At 42.0% G+C, this 18713-nt stretch overlaps 1 long non-coding RNA gene across 2 annotated transcripts in view; it reads right to left on the bottom strand.

The window, feature by feature from the left end:
- The window catches only part of LOC147369893 (uncharacterized), a 161247-nt gene that overhangs the window by 125511 nt on the left and 17023 nt on the right, over window positions 1-18713 (bottom strand). For both annotated transcript variants that reach the window (XR_015168063.1, XR_015168062.1), the window contains exon 2: window positions 11628-11843. This is a non-coding gene — a long non-coding RNA (uncharacterized LOC147369893). The remainder of the gene's footprint in view (window positions 1-11627; window positions 11844-18713) is intronic.

Here is an 18713-nt window from a genome sequence, read left to right as displayed (position 1 = left end):
ATTTATGAAATATTATGATTATTACGCACTCTTGAGATACCAGAGCCTCAGCTAGACTACAGTCAGTAAACAGCAAAGCTCAAACTAGAATCCCGGTCTGAGCTCTTAACTTGCTATTTTTCTACTTGACCTCAGCTCTCTCACCTGGGAAGTCGTTACATCTATTTTCAAAGTTCCTCACACATTTCACCCCATTTTACTCTCACACAACTCTGTAAGATATGCACTTTTACTACGCTCATTTTTATAGATGAGAAATTTATACACAGAAAAATTAAGGGATTTGGCCAAAATCCTTCAGCTAATTAATGGCCATGATCCAGGTCTCCTGAGGTCCCAATCCAATGTTCCTTGGGCATTATGACAACACCTATCAAACTATGATCCACTAACAGAGATGGGCAATAAAACTAGGCCATGGCTGGAGCCAGGCCATCCAGAAAGACCATGATGGTATCTTTCCATCAGCACACTAGACTTGAAGCGATGGTGTTGACACAGTGCCGGATGTATTTTTCAATTTCCAATAGTTCTTGTGCTTCAGAATAGCTTATTGGCCTTAACACTCCCCTGCTGAAAGCTGCCACCCTGCCAAGCCTGGCATGTGGTTCCTATTTCACACCTTGCATCCTCCAGCTTACAGACTCAACTCCTTAAAGTACATGAAAGCTATGGTGATAGAAAGAGGAGGCCTTCTGCTTCTTAAACCAGGGAGCTGGGTAGAATGACATACTGATTATGAAGTACAGATTTCCAGGCTCGATCTGTTTCGTATACTACATACATCAAAACAGTGACCATAAGTCTAAAGAACTAGTGATAAATGTTTATTGTTTCTAATTGGGAAACTCCCCCAATGACATATTTAAAAGTCTTTCCGTGATCAAAAAATGAAAGAGAAAAGTGCCTTCTTGGCATCAGGCAAGGACCAAACAAAAGGGCAACCAATTGCTCCAAATCCCAGGTGACCCCAACTCTGGATGGATAGTGCAGGTGGAAAAAAGCAGCCTGCTTACTGGGGATTGGATGAAAAGAAATCAGCCAGCAGCACCTCACTTCTCTCTCAAGCCTGAGTTACTTCCCTTTCAACAGAACACCTGCATCGCCCTAAGCCACATGGCAAGTTCTCCAAATCAGCATCCGGTAGTATAGTAGTCTAAGTACCAGGGACTTTGGCCTTGGGAAGGAAATGCATTTCTTTCTTCATTGGGCTTTTATTGTACTTTTTTTCTGTTGGATGGTATCCTAGATATTAACTCTAGCTGAGGACATCTGGGTGGGTAACAGGATAATTTGAAAAAGATTTGAGGCAGGGGCTAGTGTGGAAGAGGCAGTGAGAACAAGTTTCTATTTGAAGACCCCGATGGGACCCAGGAATTCTCAGCTTTGGAAGCTGCACCCAACCCACATGACACAAATGTTTTAGAATATGGCCATGCTTCACATGAAAAGTAGTTAGTCTGTAACTATGAGGTCTCAAACTTTTAATTCAAGATCTACTAATTTTTATTTTGAAAGTGTTTGTATTTTGTAGGCAGCAAGATTTAGGGGGAACTTAATCTTCCTTAGAAGCCTGTGAAAATCCCCACATCTTTGGCACTGTGCCCACCAGCCCTGGCTGGGAGAAGGTCGTGTGTGAAGGCAGAAGTGGGTGAGGGACTGAAGAGGCAGAGGGCAGAGATTAGGATGGCAGTAACATGAAGTCTGACAGTAGCCAACTTATGACACCCATAGAAAAAGAGCTCAGAAGTTGGTCTGGGATTCACTGGAACCCTCAGTATATGGCAGCTCAGCAGAGCTAGAGGACGAAGGTGGAAGGAAAATAAGCTTCTCTTCTCCTCTTCACTGTTGTGCATCCCTTCCCTTTCGAGACCTCTTTCCTTCTTTCTCTGTAGATGGAGCAAGCAGAAGGGCTAGGTCTTCCCCCACTGGAGAGTCCCTCATACCTCAAAAGACCCAAGAAGTTCAGAAAGAGAGTCCAAATTGAGGGGAGATGTAACCTCACACTCAGTCACCAATTCATGACTAGGAAATGAGATTACACTTCTTTTTTATTCCCAAATCACTATGACATAGGTCCCATGATCCCAGTTCCTGGAATCTAGGCCTAGACCTACTTAGCAATTTCCAAAAATGCTCACCAGTTTCCACCCCAGCAAAAGTCCCCAGATTTCTGCACTGGAACTGCTTTGTTGCCCTGCCATGCACTGCCTTTCCTAACTACACCCTCAAGGAGGGCTCCTCTGTTGGATTTAGCACTCTTTCAGTGGTGCCTGCGGCCAGAAGTCCCATTCTAGTCTCAAGGAGGGGACAAGCCTCTTCTGTGTGTTAGTCCTCTGAAACACGGACCAGAACTCCTTGGTCCTCAGAAATCAGTTTGTAACTTTCAAGGTCTTTACTGATGGTTAGAAGATAACAGAAATGTAACAGAGAATAACTTATAAGTCTTGCTAAAATTAGCTACTCCAAGAAACAATAGCCCCAAATTGACCTCAGAGGCTCTTATCCCGCCAGCTTCCAGTTTGGCTCCTGCCATGTCTCCACACATATCAACGTTCACACTTCAAGGTTAGGACCCAACAAACCACTGGCCCTCGAAAAAAAATAGCATCCTTTGCTCCTCAATTCAAAGATGTCTAATTTTTATTTCAGAAATATCCTTTTTCTAGGATGTTTCACTTTGGGAGTAACCATTCCCTTGAGATTGTATACAATCCAACTCAAAAAGAATCTCTAAGTTAGAGAACGCGTTTTTCAAAGTATGGCTTAATCAAAATGAGATAAGATCATGAGTGGGACACCAGCAATTTAGCCTAGTCAAGCTCTTGATCTTGCCTCCAATAAGAGGTAAGAAGATAAAGCATGCACACCACCTTTGTCATAATCAGGTTTCTACTTTTGATTTCCTACAAGCAAGGGGTTGAAAAACATACACATGTGATGAAACAGTAAGTCACACACACACACACACACACACACACACACACACACACACACACACCTCTCCCCAAAATACAAATTATAACAAATTATAATTTTAATCATAGTGAAGTCTAATTCTAAATATAGGGGGGAAACATATTACAGAGGAAAAATTTTGTCAGTTACTAAATAAAACATTTAATGGTTGCAGCATTCAAGTTTTTTCTCCAAAATCAGAAAAGAAAAAAAAAAAATTGCCTTACATTTGCCAGAGTAAAAGGGCTAACTCAAGTTGTTTTGCTCAAAGCAAAAGGTCAGCCTCTTATAATCCCTACTGTAAAAGGCATACATGTTTGTAAATTTTTAGATGATTCTTTTCTATATCCCAAGGGAAAAAATCTTGATGTCAATTTTCCATTGGAAACTTTATTATTGTAGAGTGGGTCACTTATTCCTTGGAAGAAAAGCAATGACAAACTTAGACAACATATTAAAAAGCAGAGACATTACTTTGCCAACAAAGGTCTGTATAGTCAAAGCTATGATTTTTCCAGTGGTCATGTATGGATGTGAAAGCTGGACCATTAAGAAATCTGAGCACCAAAGAATTGATGCTCTTTAACTGTGGTGTTGGAGAAGACTCTTGAGAGTCCCTTGGACTGCAAGGTGATCAAACTAGTAAATCCAAAAGGAAATCAGTCCTAAATATTCTTTGGAAGGACTGATGCTGAAGCTCCAATACTTTGGCCACCTGATGTGAAGAGCTGACTCATTTGAAAAGACCCTGATGCTGGGCAAGATGGAAGGCAGGAGGAGAAGGGGATGACAGAGAATGAGATGGTTGAATGGCATCACTGACTCTATGGACATGAGTTTGAGCAAGCTCCAGGAATTGATGGACTTGGAAGCCTGGTGTGCTGCAGTCCATGGAGTCACAAAGAGTTGGACACAACTGAGTGACTGAACTGAACTGAGGCCACTTACTCCAGCTTCATTCAAGACCTTTTGGGAAAATTCTCAATTTGAACTCACTTTCTAGAAACAGCTCTTTTTAGTGAGAATGGTAGTGTCCAGAGAGCTAAGAGAGAGAGTGAACCTAGAAGAGATGGACCAAGGCAAAACCTTAGTATAGGGAGGCAAAAGGAATTCTCTCAGTCTACATGCGGTCCTGCCTAGGACACAAGCACAGCAGATCATAATGTTGTCCTGGGACAAACTTTTAACTTACTATATAGAAAATGTATCTAGAAAGTATTTGGTGTATGTACCTCCTAGGAATATGAAATAATGATGGCAATGGATTGACAATTTGGGATACAGGCCAAATGTCTTCCTTCAACAAACAGAGACTCAACAAACAGATGGGTAGCATTAAAATAGGCACACGGATGTAGACATTCAACAACCAGCTTTTTACTGAGGTGGAAACTGCATCCCACTTTAAATAAGTTTTATGTACACTGAAAGAACTCAGAGGCCTCACAATCATTTAAAATCCAACAGCATATACAACACTGTTACCACCCCCACCTTAGCTGCACAAGTTGGGTAGCCATGGGAAGCTGTGTTTGTTTGTGTATATTGGTTGGTTCAGACAAAGCAGTTGACACCAATACAGCATTTCTACCGATTAGTGAAGTCTATTTCTATTATCTAGTATATCTTATTAGTGTTCAGGGGGTAAAACCAAAGAATCAATGTCAAAAGATTTCTCCTGTCAAGTCTACATTCATGGAAATATGTCTACAGTAACATCCTGAAGGGCAAGCTATTTATAAGTTGTAAGTAAGGTTTTCTGTTACAAGATGCTTTCCTCTGCAGGAAGGGTGGGCAGCTGATGGCTAATAGAGACCTTCTAGAAGCAATCTCCCTGAAGTATCACCTTGCCATCAGACTATAAAGTTTAAAATTGTGACTGGAAGACTATTATGCAAAAACTCCACCTGAGGCAGCAAAAGCACTTAAGTGAGTCTCTGTTTCAATTCTTTAATGCGGAAGCTGTTAGTTTTCTTGACATGCTTTGGAATTTTGCTTTGCAGACTCATCTTTGGTAAAAGCCTCACCCTCTTTCTCATGTGCATATTCTTCTGTCTCTTTCCAGTAAAGGTTATTAGGGCCCAGCTCATTAGTAACCTCATTTTTCTTAATATTCTACCTTTTTAAAGACCCCATATTTTCAAATACAGTCATATTCTGAAGTACTGGGTGTTGACTTAAGAGGGAGGGAAGAATCCAGCCCATAACAGGGCCATGAGAAAAGATTAAATTGTGAACTTAGAATGTCTTCTCTACCAGCCTTCCTGGCAAGAAATTTTACATCATCCCCTAAACTCTGAAGGGTGGGCACTTCTTGGTGAAGCCTAGCTTCATCACTGTAGCTCACAGCCCAGATGCCATCCTGCAGCACCCATACATGTCCGTGGACATACAGTCACAAAACAGGTAGGTAAACAGGAGGGCACAGGTGTCCTTTTCTCACTGAAGTTAGCAGTAAGATAAGGGATTCTTCAGCCACAAGAGCAGGGAATGAAGTGGAATTGAAGCTGGTCCCTGTGAGCCCCATCACCTGGGGATAAACCACTGCACAGGAGTCCTTGACACATGCATGCTCCATGAAGAGAAAGGAAAGATTTAAATACCTTGTGAAGGAATGGAGGGTTGAAGGACAAATTACCCCAGGAAGAAAGAAAATAAGAGAATCAATTGGTAATTTCTCAATAAGCAGGCCGGTATTAAAACCACCATCACTGCATTTGGATCCATCGTGAGAAACTATTGAGGACGTTTGTCTTCAATATCATAAGCAAGGTTTATCAAGCATGGAGGTTTATTTTACCCCACTTACAGTCTCACAGTTAGCCTGTTACTGTTTCCTGGATGCTGGTAGAAGACAAAAGATCCCTGGGTCAAAGACAAAAGGCTTTATTACTCATATTACAGCAAGCAGCATGACTTGTGCTGTGTTCTTGACCCCAAAGTCCTACAGCGACGGTGCGGAGGGTGTGGGTTGTGTTATAGGAAGGAACACTGCTGAATTTTGTTCCCCCCAGTGAATATGTTGAAATTCTAACCCCTCAGCATTTCATTCTGACTGTATTTAGAGATAAGGTCTCTAAAGAGACAATTAAATTAAAATGAGGTCACTGGGGCTGGCCCCAATCCAATACAACTGGTGTTCTTATAAGAAGAGGAAATTTGAATAGAGATAGGTGCAGATGGAAGGCCATGTGAAGAAACAGAGAAGACGGCTGTCTACAAGCCAAGGAGAGAGACTTCAGAAGAGTCCAACCCTGCCAATAACTTGATCTTGAAATTCTAGCCTCCAGGACTATTAGTAAATACAATTCTGCTATTTAAACTATACAGTCTTCTGCAGCCCTAGAAAATGAACACAAACACTAAGTCTGGGGAATCCAGTGCCTGTTTTTTGTCCTGGAGACATTACCTCATCTCTTAAGGTCTTTCTCTGCAAACATAACTGTGAGAAATGGCCCAGGTAGAGAGTACTCAGGGCCTTGCACTAGACAGGTAAAGAGACAGAGGCACATGGAGGACTGTCTCTCCCAATAAGACGGTCAGTGAGCATCTTGCAACATCTTGTCTGAGAAATCTCAAAGACATAGTTAAGGTGGAAAATTCAACTATACAAAAATCCCCATCATCCAGTAGAACCCAACTGTAATATTTAGAGTTTTCAATTATAAAGGACTGGCACAGGTGAGTAACAGTATGTCTTCAACAATGTTACATCAAAAGTTGGTCTGAGTGGAAGTAGCAGTTGAGAAACACTAGTGTCAATGCTATGGTAAGGATCGCGCTTATGTCTACCAGACTGTTAGAAAAATAACAAGGCTATGTGGGTAATTTTTTTTTTTTTTTTGCTTCAATACATTATGGTATTTGGTTTTGAAAAAAGTGCAGGAAGTAGTTAGTGTGCAAGGCTTTGTAATGTGTCAACTTGTCTAGGCTGAACCACATTTCCCAGAATTCTCTTCCCTATATGTAGGGCAGGCTTGATGGATATACAAACACTACAATTGCACAGGGATCTGTTCTCAAAAGGGGCCCCACACTGGAGTTCAATGTTCTCTGTTGAAATTCTTACTAATTTTATCTTTGAATTTGTGTTTTATAAGTGAAGCCCACTGGGCTGCTGGTGAATGTCCTGGAAGCTGGGAAACTTGGCTCACACAACATCCCACCTCTTACCATCTCCCTAGGATTCTCCTTCCCCATCATACTGGCTGTTGTCACTCTCCACCCCGATGGGATCCTGGGCATATGGCAGGAAAGGCTGGAGATAGGGTTCCTGGATGGTGAGTCATGGTATAGAGCCCAAGGCCCCTGTGAGGTGTGCCTTTACCATACAATTATCCCATAAGGTAGGGTGCATAGCAGTAAATAGCAAATAATAAACACCATCACATGCCCAGAATGAAACTGTAGAAGAAAGGTAAAACAGTTCTCTTGGATTCTGAAAAAGAGGCTCCACATTTTCATTTAACACTGGCCCCACAAATGATATTGCCAGCCCTGACTGTACGTTTCACATCGGCGTGTGCCATGGGTACATATGTGTGTGAGTACAGAAGTGAAGCAGCAGTCATATTGCTTTTCATTAGAAATGTAGAGGCAGCTATATTAGTAGCTCAGGCACGTTACCACCCATCTGCTGATTCAACACAATGGCTCAGGGCAGCAGCCGGTCCCGCAGTTTCCCTACCTTCCCCTAGGTCTTCTTTCAGCTTTTTCAGTTTCTGGGCGTGCTGTGTATGTAACCTCATGACGAGAGGCACCAGCTTCTCCTACATGGCATACACATCATAGCCAGGGATGACAAGAACTGAATGAGTTCCACTGTGTGTTTATGGCTTCCAGTTTGTCCTTGTTCTCCTCCGCTTTACAGCCATCTTCCCTTCTAAACTGCCCATCCAATGGACTTGGGCTCCAGCATCAGACACCGGGACTATTGCTTAGTCAGCACCCATAATTGTGTAAAGTTTAGTGACTACAACAATAAATCTCCTATATTACATCTAGCACTCTGCCTCTGTAACTGAACTATAACTAGTAAGTATGGCTAATTTTTTAAAAAACTTTAGAATAGGTTGAGGAAATAGGATTACATAATATATAAAAATAAAAACAAGGGAATATGACATAGTGAAATAATACCATGCATTTATACAATCTTTTTTGCAGTTGACTTACCCTGTCTTATTTGGGCATCACCACAAGCCCCATAATGTAGGTTCAGATCAGATCAGTCGCTCAGTCATGTCCAACTCTTTGTGACCCCATGAATCGCAGCACGCCAGGCCTCCCTGTCCATCACCAACCCCCGGAGTTCACCCAGACTCACGTCCATCAAGTCAGCGATGCCATCCAGCCATCTCATCCTCTGTCATCCCCTGCTCCTCTTGTCCCCAATCCCCCCCAGCATCAGAGTCTTTTCCAATGAGTCAACTCTTCGCATGAGGTGGCCAAAGTACTGGAGTTTCAGCTTTAGCATCATTCCTTCCGAAGAAATCCCAGGGCTGATCTCCTTCAGAATGGACTGGTTGGATCTCCTTGCAGTCCAAGGGACTCTCAAGAGTCTTCTCCAATACCACAGTTCAAAAGCATCAATTCTTCAGCGCTCAACCTTCTTCACAGTCCAACTCTCACATCCATACATGACCACAGGAAAAACCATAGCCTTGACTAGACGGACCTTTGTTGGCAAAGTAATGTCTCTGCTTTTCAATATGCTATCTAGGTTGGTCATAACTTTCCTTCCAAGGAGTAAGCATCTTTTAATTTCATGGCTGCAGTCACCATCTGTAGTGATTTTGGAGCCCAGAAAAATTAAGTCTGCCACTGTTTCCACTGTTTCCCCAACTATTTCCCATGAAGTGATGGGACCGGATGCCATGATCTTAGTTTTCTGAATGTTGAGCTTTAAGCCAACTTTTTCACTCTCCACTTTCACTTTCATCAAGAGGCTTTGTAGTTCCCCTTCACTTTCTGCCATAAGGGTGGTTAGGGCAGCTATTACAATTTCCATTTTACAGATGGAAGTCCGATGTCAGGGGTTAAATACCTTGGCTAACATCACATAGATAGAAAGTAACAGAGTTGGAACTGGTCCTCTAGTCCCTCTAGTTCACTCCCATTGACCCAAAGGGTCTCTGCCAAATATGAATTATTAAGGTCAACTCTGAAGCTCAAATCTTCAGTGTAATGAAATACATTTCAACCAGAAGGCATGGTCTCTTGTTCTCAGTTATGTAATTGTATTTTTGCTGCCCGAACATTAAATAAGCAGACTATGAATCATTCAGTTCACACCTTTACATCCATCTCCTCTGCCCACAACCCCACCACGGAGTACAGAGCACTAGAAACTCTCACTCAGCACTGAACAGTCCCCAGCTTCCAGTCTCAGCAAATAAAAAGAACACCTCAAATAACTGCAAGTATTTCTACAACGCACATTTCACACTGGTAGTTTTTAACACTTGCAGACATACACATTGTAGGTAACAGAGCTGAAAGCAGCCCTCATCATAACTCAGGCATATGATACACTGGAGCAAGGTTTGGCAGTTGCTTCACGATTATGAAAAGAACCAGCTTCATTTCAAACAAATAATCAAAATTCCACAATAGACTACAAAAGTAAGTGAGGCTTGGCTTTTCTATTTTTACTAACCACAAAAATGAGAAATAAGTCATTCTATTAAAGCCTTTGAGCTATAACCATATAAAGTAATAAATACACCAGCACCATGAAAAATCCAGAGAAAATGCAAATTTTCACCACTTGTCAACAATTGCAAAATCAGCCCAAAAAAGGTTTTATGTAATTACAGTCCTCCTCATGGAAGAAAGCAACAGTTGAGTTCCACAGAGAAGAGAATCTGTCACCAATTTCTGTTCTTCTAGAGGTACTTGCTACTGCTACTGCTAAGTCACTTCAGTTGTGTCCCCATAGACGGCAGCTCATCAGGCTCCCCCGTCCCTGGGATTCTCCAGGCAACAACACTGGAGTGGGTTGCCCTTTCCTTCTCCAATGCATGAAAGTGAAAAGTGAAAGTGAAGTCACTCAGTCGTGTCTGACCCTCAGCGACCCCACGGACTGCAGCCTTCCAGGCTCCTCCGTCCATGGGATTTTCCAGGCAAGAGTACTGGAGTGGGGTGCCATTGCCTTCTCCATCTAGAGGTACTTACAAACCCATAAATCTCCATAAACACTAGGGAGCACGTCTCACAAAAAAGCAGGCCCACTGTACCCTCCTGCTACATCCATGCACATTGAATGATCCCAAGATCCACAGGCACAGGAGTCAACTGGGCCAGAGCCTTAGGAGATGCTGAAAACACCTGGGCTACTCTCTGAACACCCTAGTTCATGTCCACATACTGGCCTCCTTAGATGATGAGGACGGCTTCATTCCTTGGATATCAAGCAGAGGAATCATAAGCATGCTCCAAGGGGCTTTCATTATTCATCAGAACAAGCATTCATCAGGAATTTAGTCCATGCCAGACATTGTACTCGGCCTCGGGACACAGTGGTAAGAAAAGCAAACGTGACTTTCCTCTAGGGGTTACAACCTAACACAGGATATAAATGTGAATCACCAATCATGCAGATAAATGTGTCATTGCCAACAGAGGCAGATTCAGGGAAGGACAGGTTACGCCACCAGGAATATGTCTTAGAGAAGCCTGATTTCACTCAGGGGCTCAGACAAGGCCTCCCCAAGGAAGTGACACTGTACTGAGTGCCTCTAGAGGAGGAAACACAAGTCTGAACGTGGGGCCCCAGTGGAGCCCTGACCCAGGCCATGCGGGCATGAACAGTAAGCTCTGGACTGAGGAGATTAGGCCTGGGCACAGCAGGAAGGGAAGCTGAGAGAGAGGTGGGGGAGCTAGGTAATAAAACATGAGGCTTGAGGGGATGACTTTCATCTACAGCAGTGCTGTGCCTCAGGTGGCCCTGTACCCAGAAGTAAATAACGTGGGTGGTGGGAGGGAGAAGGGAAAGACACGAGGGTGGGAGGAGGCGAGTGGAGAAACTCAGTCCTCTTTAGGCAACAGCAGGCTCCCAGGGCCCTGAACAATACTGCAAACAGCATACGTTTATCCTGCTGCCCCCAGACGTGCTCCCCTCCCAGCGTGGTCTGTGTCTGCTTCCTGCAGCCTCACACTCCTGAGCATCCTCCTGCCGCTCTGGCCTGCCCTTCCTGCCTCATTGCTAACATTCAAATACCAGTTCACCTCCAGTTTCAGCTTCAGCATCAGGAGGAGAAATGTGATTACCTGATTTAAGTAATAAACTCTAAGGTGTCAATAGCTAACCAGGTCTTTACTGACCTTCAGGACTCTTACCTTCTGAGATGGCCCACACTCTGTCTGTAGAGGGTGTTTTTCTCAGGGCCCCTCACCTTCCAAGATGGACCACATTGTGCCTATAGACTGCGTATCTCTCTCGGTGAACCTGTTTTCACTTTACTATGGCTCAATCTTAAATCCTTTCCTGCACGAGGCAAAGGGTCCTCAGTTGGCGGCCCACCACGGGAAGTCACCCGAGATCTGAGACATAACCATCCTCTCTCACCCCAGGGCAGAGCTCTCTTGCCTGCCCCCTTGTATCTTTCAAAAGCATTCCATATTAAAGAATCTACTTCTTAATCTATCAAAATTTTTTTTTTACTGACCTTTGGGAAGACGACTTCTCTCAATTCCATTTATTGAAAGGGAGAATTTAGGAAACACTGGGCAGGAGGCAGAGTCAGAGGATCCAAAAGTTAGTCCTGAGAAATGGTCCCAGCTTTGTCCTGAAGTGATGGAGTCCAGAAGGAGCGCAGAGGAAAGACCTGTCGGTCTTTATGAAGACCCTTCAATGCTCTCCTGAAGGCAAGCGACTGGAAGTGCTAAAAAGAACAGGAAAGATAACAGTACTTCTCAGAATAGGTACTCACATCTTCAAACTTTTTCCTTTTGTCCTGGTATTAAATCAGTACAAGAGGTAATTCCATGGCAGTCCAGTGTTAGAACTCCACACCTTCACTGCCAAGGGCCCAGGTTCAATACCTGGTTGGGGAACTAAGAACCCACAAGCTGTGTGCAGCCTCACCCCCCCAAATCAATACAAGCACATTAAGAAAAAAACACTGGTATATGCATGTATGTTTGTGCAGATTTACTCCTGAACTGCTTAATCTTTTAAGAATAAGTAAGATTCCAAAGCATTGTTCCTAATACACATCATGTGCCTATGCTATTCTAAGTAAAAATCTTATTTGAGTCTCAGAAATTCCAAAAGGTAGGTACTATTATTCCTGCATTTTAGAGAGGAAATTGTGGTATAGAAATGTTCAGTAACTTCCCCCAAGAAAAAAAGGTTTATGATTAAACATCTAAAGATTATTTTCTCTTTCTCTGAAAGTCCAAAAACATATTTGTTTGCTATCTTTTACATGAATGCCCATTTTGTAGAAAATCACATAGAATTTAGGCAATACATAGTAAATCAAATTTATGTAATATTTTGAAACCATCAAGTAAACTACAACTTTGATTTTTATTAAATACTAAAAGAATGAAAATGAGAAATGATTGATGTGAATGTTCTGAGCCTTTGAGTAATACGTGCGCTGCCATTTAGCGCAGGGTCTGTCCTGACCTGTGACTCAATATTCACAACGGTGGAGTGACGGTCCATTGCATGTTAGCTGCTCGGTTGTGTCTGACTTTTTGTGACCCCATGGACTGTAGCCCATCAGGCTCCTCTGTCCATGGAATTTTCCAAGCAAGAATACTGGAATGGGTTGCCATTCCCTTCTCTGGGCAATCTTCCTGACCCAGGGATCAAACCTGGGTCTCCTGTATTACAGGCGGATTTTTTCTGATGAGCCACTAGGGAAGCCCTGATGGATCATTAGAGGCTATATTGATTGGCTAGGACTTTCATAACAAACCATGACAGACTGGATGCCTTAAACAGCAAAAATGTATTGTCTCACAGTCTGGAGGCTAGAAGTTCAAGATCAGAGTGTTGGCCATGTTGGTCTCTCCTGTGGCCCCTCCCTTTGGCTTGTACATGACCATCTTGCCCCTGTGTCTTCATGTGGTCTTCTCTCTGTATATGTCTGTGATCAAATTTCCTCTTCTTCTAAGGACATGAGTCATATTGCATTAGGACCCACCTGAGTGACCTTATTTTAACTTAATTACCTTTTTAAAGACTCTATTTCCAAATACAGTCAACTCTGAGGTACTGGGGAGTTAGGATTTCAACACAGGAATTTTGAAGGGACACAACTCAGCCCATAATAGAAAAAGTGACCCAGGAATCAAGAGGAAACTAGATTCCTCAAATGGACAGGAACACACCAAAAGAGCTAGATAAGTAAACTGGTTAGAAACCCACCCTTGGATGTGTCTTGTCCCTGAAGGGATTAGGTCCAAAAGTTAAGAAGAAGATCTGAATAGTCACCCAGTCACTACTGTCCAAATGGGAAAAATGCTTCATAGCTATAGCTCATACATACTTAAGAGGATAAAATTTGGCTGAAATCCATGCTTCCTTCCCCTAATGTAGCCTTAGATCATTATTTGGTCCTCTTCAATTATGTGAGAGTTCAAACAGGAAGATATATGTAATAGATTTGATGTTGGAAATTAACAAGCCCAAGTCCTTCTCTCAGCCTTTTACAGGATGTCACTTGATTATGTGGTCAAGAGCCAATTCTAGTGATAGCTCCCAAATTGTTAACATATTTGTTTTCAGAAAGAAATATAGCATGGTTTGTCTAAAAAAAAGCAAAATAGAGATTAATCCTAAAATTCAGAAATCTGTGGATTGTTTTATTTAATTCTTAAATGAACTGGTTATTTTAACTTTCAGTACTCAATTTTCATGTCTTTAAAAATATTTGTCAACTTATGCTTACATGAAGAATATTTACTTTTATAATTAAAAAGAAAACTTTTAAACAATTAGCACATCTTTCTAAATGTTCCTTTTGGGGAAAAAACAGTTTTTAGATTTGTTGTTTTAATTTGCCCATTTTTACTTCCTCTAATTAAATAAATCTGATCCTTAAACAGAATAAAATAAATTTTTGCAGGATGAATCACATGTTCCCATTTTAACTTCAGAGGAGTGTCTATAAGGGGAAACATTGGGAGGACATAAGCAATGAAAACTCTTCCTGCAACATCTCTCTTCTGGCCAATTGAAAAGAAACCTTGAAAGACGAAAGCAGTCCATCAGGTACTGTGATTAGCATGAGGCAGTCACTAAAACCTTACAGCTATCTCATAGGAAAATTTTACTTTTAAAAAACTGACTTTGCAGTTTTCCACACAATGGGGAAAACTTTGTTACATGCATTTATTTGAGGAAGATCTGTATCTTAATATACGAAAAACTTTTAAAGTCAAATCAATAAAAAAGAGACAACCCAATAAAAAAATGAACAAAGCCTTGCAAAGTTTACAAAAGGAAATATACGAATGGCCAATAAGCACATAATAATAGAGTTAATTAACATCATTAATTATCAAATAAGTGCAAATTAAAATCACAATGATTTACCATTTCACACACACCAGAAAAGCTAAAGTTAAAAAGAATGAGTATACCTGAATGGCCAGGATGAGAACAACTAGAACTCTGGAACCATTGGTGGTATGAAATGTGTGCAAGCACTTTGAAACTGTTGTGCATGCTGCTAAGTCGCTTCAGTCGTGTCCAGCTCTTTGTCACGCTATAGACTGTAGCTTGCCAGGCTCCTCTGTCCTTTGGGATTCTCAAGGCACGATCACTGCAGTGGGTTGCCCTGCCCTTCTCCAGAGGATCTTCCATCCAAGGATGGAACCTCTGTCTGTGTCTCATCTCCTGCATTGGCAAGCGGGTTCCTTACCACTAGGGCCACCGGGGAAGCCCATGGGTGAAACTGAAACTGGCAATTTCTTTTTAAATATATGCCTATCTTACGCACTTCTAATTCTAGGTATTTACCCAGGAAAGATGAAAAGTCCTATCTGTAAAAGACTTGCACAATGTTTATAGTAGCTTTACTCAATAGCTCCAAACTGGAAGCACCCAAATGTCCAACAGGAGAAAGGAAAAATAAATTGCAGAGTATATTCAGACAATACAATACTACACAGAATAACAAAGAATGACTACTAATAACACAACATTGGATGTATCTCAGAAACCGTGCCCTAGTCAAAAGAATAGTGCAGATACCAGCATTGCATCTTGTTTGATTCCATTTATATGAAGCTCAAGAACAAGCTAAACCAAGCCGTGGAGGGAGACATCAGAATGGTGGTGTCTACAGGGTAAAATTTGACTGATAGAGGGCAATATACTTTCTAGGGTGGTAGTTATGCAGATGTATAATTTTTATTAAAATTCACTGGAAACTTAAGAACTGTGACTTTCGTGGTGTATCTATTTCACTTCCATAAAGATGTTAGCAAGAGTTGTGAAAAAAACTGACTTTGCAGTTTTCCAATATTTCATGCATACCCCCTTGCACACTTTTTGTCTGCGACTTGGCTGCCTAGCTGACTGGCTGTTCACATGCCCCCTACAGGTTGTGACACCCTTCCAGGAAGGTCAAGCAGTAAAAACACTAGTGAGCCCACCCCCACGCTGGGCCTTTCTGTTTTGCAAGGCCTTACAGAATGCGACATGTCAGAGAGATAAAAATCTACAAGACCCTCTTTAAGAGTCATTAGCTCCAAGTGCTCTCAGCCAAACATAACACGGTGAAGAGGAAAGAATGGGATCTGTGGAGCCAATCAGACCAGAGTCAAGTCCAGTGCAGGCATTCACCAACTGTGAGCAGGTCACCAAGCATTTCTGAACCTGTTTCTTCTCTTGTAGAACCGATTATTCTATACAATCAGAGACCACGTTAATAATAGATCTAGATTAAGCCTTGCACATAGTAGGTCCTCAGTGAAGTAAAGCTACCACTGGCCAATCAGCTTCCTGAAAGTAGGCAGGGGAGTCTGGCACATAGTCAGGTTCAATAAATATTTAATAAATGAGTGAATGTGTATGTGTTAGTCGCTCAGTTCTGTCTGACTCTTTGCAACCCCATGGACTGTAGCTTGCCAGGCTCCTCTGTCCGTGGAATTCTCCAGGCAAGAATACTGGAGTGGGTTGCCATTCCCTTCTCTCCAAGGGATCCTCCCAACCCAGGGATCGACTCTGGGTCTCCTTCATTGCAGGCAGATTCTTTACTGTCTGAGCCACCAGGGAAGCCCAAAGGAGTGAATAGTCTGAGAACTTTCTATTTTCTCTAATTCCTATAAGTAAATAACAAGGGATGTACCCAAGAAGCAGCAGGATGGGTGATCAAACAGGAAGTATATTTGCCAATATATTGTCCCATCTCACATACCTCCTGTTTCTTGGGTCAGATTATTTCAGAACTCAGAACTTGTCTGATTTAGGGAACATAATATCATGCGTACACCATACATATGTAACTCATCTAGTAGATTGGACAACACTCCAGATCAAACATATTAACATTTCCACAGCAAAACTTTTAAATATTCACATAAAATGGAATAAAGATAAAAATAGTCTTATATAGTTTCATGTTCATTTTGGCCACCAAAGAAATTATTTTTAAAATAACAATAATAGAGCTATTAGGATTGCAGAGTTGATGGAGACCCTGTAATGGCTAACATTCAGGAAGCACTTACAGTGCACCAGGCATTCTGGCCTAAACATTCTGTATACATTAACTTTCTAAAACTTTTTATTTTGTATTGGGGTATAGTTGATTAAAAATGTTGTGAGAGTTTCAGATGGACATAAAAAGGGTCTCAGTCATACATACACCATATCGATTCTCCCCCAAACCCTCCCCCCACAGAAGCTGCCACATAATATCGAGCATAATAACTGCTAGCCAGTAGCGCCTTGTTGGTTATCCATTTTAAATACAGCCGTGTGTACATGTTGATCCCAAACTTCCTAACTATCTCTCCTTCCCACCGTACTTTCCCCTGGCAACCAGACCCCCATTAACTCTTCACGACAACCCTTATGAAGTAGGTACTATTTTTACCACTGTTTTCATTTTAAAGGCAAGGAAACTGAGGCACAGACAGGATAAGTACTCGCCCAGGGTCAAACACTTCACCCCGGAATCTGTATTCTTAGTCATGCATCTATCCTGCTTCAATCTTCCCTTTTGTCAGAGCATGCAACCTCATACCTCCAAATTTAAAACTATTAAATAAAATTGGTTCAGGCCCTGGGATTCCTACCCTTTTAATGCTTCCGCCACTTGGAAAACTCTAAAGCTTGCTGTAAAGAGTGACTTTAAAAGATCTACCCTCTTTAACAGACTCAAAAAACATATTATCTGCCTGAGACAAACAACCATAAGCAAGAAACTCATTTTTTTTCATTATTTTTTTTAAATTTCAAACAGATTACTAATAGAAGAGCACATTCACAAAAGGTTTAACTAGCAGTGTGAGTGACAAAAGAAAAGCCAGCAGCCTACAAAAGCAGAATAACACTCTTTCAGCACCACCAGGTCATTAAAAAAATACATTCAAATTTATGGGTAGTCCAGCCACCTTATCAAACGAAAACAATATAAAAAGCTCACAGCTCTGAGGTGGAAAGAGGAGAACCTACTCCACAGAAAAGAGGCAAACTCATGCATCAATCACATAGCTGGCCCAATGTTAACAACTTCTAAACAGTGAAGGTGAAAGAACATTTGTTCACCAAAAGGTCACTTTCTCCATTGAGGGGGAAGGTTTAGGGGCACACGCTGGAAAGTTTGCCTCAGTGTGCTTGTTATTTTACCCTTGGGCACCATTTGCTTATGCAACAAGGTTGGTGGTGGAGCAATTAGTCTGGCAGCTAATCACTGTCATTGTACTGAAAGCTTTCAGGAAATGATCCCAATCTGGAAGAATGATGCTTCAATGCTGGGTTTGCTTCTCATGGAAAATACCAAGCACAGAGGATGCTCCCTTGGGAGTACACACTTGCCCTCAGTCAATCAGTATTTACCAAGTGTCTATAAAGTACTTAAAATACAATCTGTGCTTAGGAACACTAGTTAAACCCAGTTTCCTCCCCACAACTAATTTAACATCTTAATTGGGGGGAATTTAAAAATGTAATCACATCAGAAACAGAAAATACATACAAATGCAAGAGCTGGCAAAATGTCTTGAGATTTTCTATTTCTCTTTCTCTGTTTGATACACAATTCAAGTTACAACCTTTATTCCAACTGACTGAACTCTCAGAAAATACCTGAACCTACTTAGGTCAAGTGTTTCCAAACTACCTGACACATAATCAGTAGTAATCTATATATATGCATGGATGCTTAGTGTGCATGCTAAGTCGCTTCAGTCGTGTCTGACTCTTTGCAACCTTATAGACTTAGCCCGCCAGCCTCCTTGTCCATGGGATTCTCCAGGTAGGAATACTGGTGTGGGTTGCCCTCCTCCAGAGGATCTTCCTAACCCAGGGATCGAACTTGAGTCTCTTAAGTTTCCTGCATTGGCAGGCAGGTTCTCTACCACTAGCTCCACCTGGGAAGCCTACTTTACATATATGCTGCTGCTGCTGCTAAGTCGAGTCAGTCGTGTCTGACTCTGTGTGACCCCAGAGACGGCAGCCCACCAGGCTCCCCCGTCCCTGGGATTCTCCAGGCAAGAACACTGGAGTGGGTTGCCATTTCCTTCTCCAGTGCATGAAAGTGAAAACGCTCAGTCGTGTCTGACTC

The sequence above is a fragment of the Bos grunniens genome, chromosome 7 (genome assembly GCF_055505025.1).
Source record: "Bos grunniens cultivar Pamir isolate PY7600 chromosome 7, Bosgru_T2T1.0, whole genome shotgun sequence".
NCBI classification, from domain to species: Eukaryota; Metazoa; Chordata; class Mammalia; order Artiodactyla; family Bovidae; genus Bos; species Bos grunniens.
The sequence above is the reverse complement of the archived record's forward strand: the minus strand, read 5'-3'. Positions and strand labels throughout refer to the sequence as shown.